Source organism: Pinus tabuliformis, chromosome 3_2, assembly GCF_031772625.1.
Source record: "Pinus tabuliformis cultivar Carrire ecotype Pingquan chromosome 3_2, CPIR1, whole genome shotgun sequence".
In the NCBI taxonomy this organism is placed as follows: domain Eukaryota; kingdom Viridiplantae; phylum Streptophyta; class Pinopsida; order Pinales; family Pinaceae; genus Pinus; species Pinus tabuliformis.
In genome coordinates, this window is record NC_142302.1 from 209,393,221 (window position 1) to 209,398,582 (window position 5,362).

Here is a 5,362-nt window from a genome sequence, read left to right on the forward strand (position 1 = left end):
TATTGGAGTTGAGGTTAGGAAGAAGGTACTTGAAAGTTTGACTTCCCCAAACACCAAAAGATGTGTCGAATTGTAGTTCCATATAAGATTTTTCATACACACATTATAATTCTAAGTTAGACCCTTGAATCTAAATTTTGTAGAAGAATGCTTACCCAAATAGATATTTATGTTAAAGGCTTGGAGTTAAATGTTTTATATGATGAGTTCCCATCTTGCTACATTCCCATGAAATATTTATTTTCATTTTTTCTAATTGATATTGACAGACAGTCTTAAGTAAGTGATTCATATTCCATAAAAGAATTATAGAGATGATTGAACCAGGTTACAAGAAGTCATAGTTCATTCCATTGATCAAAAGAACAAGTTCTTAAGGAGGCATGGAAAACTTTCATGCTTAGAATTGATGCGTGGGACCATCTAAGTAGCAAAGGTGCTTACATTCAATTTCTGATATTGGAAAGTTTAGCCAAACTATATTCTGAACTGAAATCAAAGAATTATCACCATTCTATTGCTATCATTTTCTATTGTCATTTCTCATGACTGAATTATATTGCCACATTCAGAACAATATGTTGTTTTGATTTTAATTCTCTATGCTTCAAAATTTTTGCAAATAAAGATGCATTGATCTAATGACATCCAAAATTTTCCTAAAAATTAACTTAAAATCCCTTAACAGAAGAGAATTAGCATCATTCATAGAAAAATAACTTGATTTTTTGATCATCATTGCAACCTATTCATTGTAGTAGTAGTATTCCACAATAATGAAAACTAAGGTGACGAATAAAATTTCCCAAGCTGTAAATAACTTTTGACTGTGGGAATAGGAAAATATCTGAACTAGTCCTTATTTCATGCTTTACATGGAATTATTGAATGACCTGAAAATCATACCTTTAAAAAAATTGAACTCTAGCTAGCCACAGTTGCATGATATAAGTTACAAACCATCAATCCAAGTCTCCCTCTCTTGCTTTAGACATAAGAGTATCACCATCATCCTCTTCCCTCACAGTAGCTAAGTTGTTCCCTTGAACATCATTTCCCTCGTCTGGTCTGCTAGAAACAGTCTCTCCATTGTTTGCAGGACCGAAGCTTGTTTCAACTTGAGCTTGCTGAGTTGTTGAAAAGGAAGCCTTGAATGGCCCCACAAGAGAGACCTCGAAGTTCCTTCTTGTCCCTCTACCACTACCATTGATATCCATATATTCTCATCAACAATCATTTTGAAAATCCATTGGGTTCTCCAGGAGCTGGTGATTGTGGCTCATCTGTAGCATCCATGTTGGGAGTGTTATGTCTCATTATTGATTCTAGTCAGGTGCCACCTCATCCAATTATTTTCCTTTTTAATGGTGCAGAAGAGATTTTCTGTTGGCATCTCATGGATTTATGAAGACACATAAATGGAAGGAAACAATCAGAGCTTTTATAAATGTGGAAGCATTTGGCATAGGAGTACTTGATTTAGTTTGTCAATCCGGTCCTGGATCATGGCCTTCTTTGGTCTACACCAAGTCAACAGTTTATGATGCACAATGCAACACAAGATATTTTTCCTCTGATTATTGGAGATACAGATTATCAAATATTTGTTGAGGACTATGGGGATATCCCAGGATTAGATATTATATTCATCATTAGAGGCTATTTCTATCACACTAGATATGACAAGCCGAATAAAATTTTTCCTAGAAGCATACAGGTTTGAGGGGAGAACTTAATCAGCTTATTGAAAGCACTTTCAAGTTCCTTCTAGTTAAGAAATGCTTAGGAAAGAGTTGATCTCATGGTTGCATAAAATAGCACCCAAGAGGATCAACCAGTTTTCTTCAACTATCTTTCATGGTTTATGGTTATTTATTCAAAGAAAATAGCCAGGATATTACATGTTTTGCCTATGATCTTTATTCTTCTTGCTCTTGTATTTTCCATGTCTTCCAATTTCATGTGTCTCTCCTAGCTCACAGGTCTTTGGTGTATCTTTAAAGATATGGTGTTGCATGTAGTGGAGCGTATTTTAGCAGTAATTATACTTGTATGCACATTCTTGCCAGGCAATTCTTATTGCCAAAGGAAATTTGCAAAGACTCATTAGCTAATAATATGCCTAACATTGATAGGCTTCTAAAGAGGAATGGGTGAGCCACTGGGGAGCAATCACCTTTTATGCTACAATTACTTGTCTACTTGTATACTGGACTTGGTTGGTGGGAAGTAATTTTTGTTTTAACATGGCCATTTTTCACTATCTCTGAAAAATTCTTTGGTCGAAATTTTCTTAGGTCACTCATGGATTACATTATTCTAGTATTTTTGCCTATTTCATTTTCTCTCTACTTTGGTGGAGTTTTTTTCCAATTTCTAATTTAAAAGATGGGAATGTTTGGTCTGTGCCAGAACCCTATGGATATATTGTTTTAGTTATTATTGTTGGCTTTGTGACTAGAATTATTGTTGGGTGGTGTGTTGGTCTATTGATCCCCATTGTGGGGAGTTGGTTATCAAATCTTGTACCACTACAGTTGCTTGTACACTTAGTTGATCCCTGATGTGGGGAGTTGGTTAAAAATCCTGTACCACTACAATTTCTTGTAAACTCAGTTGATCCCTACTATGTGGAGTTGGTTAAAAATCTTGTACCACTATAGTTGCTTATACAACTAAGCGTTGTTGAAATGTCATTATCTTCTCAAGTTTTCCCATATAGTGTTGTTGGTCAAAAGAGGCTTATTTTTCAATGCATGTTCCAACTATAGGGAACAACTTCTTACATTCTTTGTATGACTTGGGAATTATAGATGCTAATACATTGCTTTTTGTATTGAAAAATGCACCTATGCTATCTGATTTTGAGGAGAATAAACTTGGTGGAACTACAAAAACATTAGCCTTTTCTAATTTCAGTGAGGAACTTGTGGTTATAAAAGGTGGCCTCATTGATGGTAAAGTTATAGGGTTGACAATGGATCCAATATATCGATAACAACTAGGGCAATGGCTAGCTACAATAGGATTCTTTCTAGAACAGAAGTTTGGTTGCCATTAGGACAGGAAGGATGCTTAGCATAAGGGATTTTATACATCACCTTGGGGGGGATGCTTTCTCCTTTGAAATGTGAATTCATAACTTGCAGGATTTATAATTTACTTCTGCAAGGTGGGTACAATATTAGGTTGGAGAGAAATGAAACAAATATTGGGCTGAAGTTCAGGTAATAGAAATGTCAGTATCCCATTGTGGTCTTGGGATCCATGGATTTTATGAGGGATGGTTTCAATCATAGTGTATTTCTTTGCGGTATCGCAGAGTGTGACAATAATGTTAGTTTCAAGTTTGTTAGAGAATTCTACAGGCATATTTGATATTCTGGTACTGATATTCAAGTTCTAGATTGCTTGATTGAAAATAATATTGAGAAGGAAGGACTGTAATGTCCCTTTCCAAATGACTACTTTTGGTTGAATGACCTGAAAATCATATCTTTAAAAAAGATAAACTCTAGCTAGCTACAGTTGCATGATATAAGTTACAAGCCATCAGTCCAAGTCTCCCTCTCTTTCTTCAGACATAAGAGTATCACCATCATCCTCTGCCCTCACAGTAGCTAAGTTGTTCCCTTAAAAATCATTTCCCTCGTCTGGTCTGCTAGAAATAGTCTCTCCACTGTTTGCAAGACCATATCTTGTTTCAGCTTGAGCTCATTGAGTTGTTGAAAAGGGAGCCATGAATGGCCCTGCAAGAGAGACCTCAAATTTCTTTCTTATCCCTCTACCACTACCATTGACATTAGCTTCTTCACAGGCAGGAAATAGAACAACAACACCACCACCAAAACCTTCTGGTTGATTTGGGGCAATAATACTAGTACCAACCATGGTATTTCCAAATCTCATTTTAGGCCCAAAAGATTCATTATTACTGTTATTTGATGTTCCCATAATACCCCATGAAGAAAATCCATCAATATTTCCACCTTGCCCATCTGATGTGCCGCCAGAATTCTAAACCCAAGGAGAGATTTTCCCACGGGAGCAAGCTTGCTCATACTCCATGTCATCTATGGGCATCTCATATTGAAAAACTAGACAAGAATTATGTTGTTCAAGCCACGGAAAAATGAAAACAGAATGGTACATGTGTTTATAGGGCATCTATCTTACTTCGGTGCCCACTTCAAATCCTTGCGTACTGCACACTGTGTAGAATCGGTAACAAAAAGGTATTGGGTAATTTTAATGGTGGGCATTGTTCCTATGGAAGCTTTAGAGGCGAGAGGTGTACCATACCTTTTGTGTTCATTTTATGCCAGTTGTTGTATAAGCTTATCCAAACCAATCCCAAGGAAATAATCCCCAAATTTATTAGGTAATCTGCTCAGTCGCGCCCCTGTGCTGTTATCAACAACGAATTCCACATTCCCCCCACCCAGACCCATCAAATTCTGCATCATTTTACCATGAGTAAACATCATAGGATTGAACCCACTGCGAGCCATCCAAATTCATACCCCTCCTCCGCTCCCTCTCCACTCCTCATCTTTGGCATTACTATTGTTGTTTTTTTCATCATCATTCCCATGTTGGAAGAAAGCAGCAAGGGATTCCATCATTTGGGTTATGCCATGATCAGTTGTAAGAGTTGTAGAATGACCCCCAACAGGACCTGGTCCAGCTTGCCATGGCTGGAATCACAATCCCCCTTGCTTCTGCCCCTGCCCTCCCCCAGGTGTATATGGGTGATACCCAAAATTTGGTGTTGGTCTCTCCCTTTCTTTGACAAAGCCTCCATTGCAATGGGGGGAAATTATTCCCTCCTCCCATGTATCAATTCGGATACTCCTTTGGCACTGATGACACCAGTAACTTTTCCCCTCACTTCTGGATGACATCCTTATCTATTAAAATTGGCAACTAGGGCCAAACTCCACATAGGTCATCTTATTTATGACAGCTGATATTTTTCTTGGATTCCTCTCTCCAAGAGGTGTAGGATTTATCTAAAGATCATCCAATTCTGACATGTACAAATGAAGTTACGAATTTATTTTGATTATTGTCAAATTTTCAAGGTCGTCCAACAAACTTATGTAGGCTCAGAAGACCAAAAATCACATCTATTCATCCTCAACGTTGCATATAAAGAGAAGGCGACTTAGCCTCATTTGGACACACTCATATTCACACTTCTCTCTCTCTCATCATTGATTAGGTACAAATTTTTGGGCCTGTCTATCTCCACACGTCCGAAATTTCAGTAGAGTGAAATTTAAGGAAGCCGAAATTTCAAGAGGTCGAAATTTTAGGAGGCCGAAATTTCAGGAGACCAAATTTCTAGAAATTTTGACCA

The 5,362-nt window shown here is 37.3% G+C and overlaps 3 pseudogenes; 2 read left to right on the forward strand and 1 right to left on the reverse strand.

The window, feature by feature from the left end:
* Positions 1–962: 962 nt before the first annotated feature.
* On the reverse strand, positions 963–4,904 carry LOC149180482 (E3 ubiquitin-protein ligase RING1-like; annotated as a pseudogene).
* LOC149180483 (uncharacterized) lies at positions 1,226–1,975 on the forward strand (annotated as a pseudogene).
* Positions 2,006–2,771, forward strand: LOC149180484 (uncharacterized; annotated as a pseudogene).
* Positions 4,905–5,362: the final 458 nt, after the last annotated feature.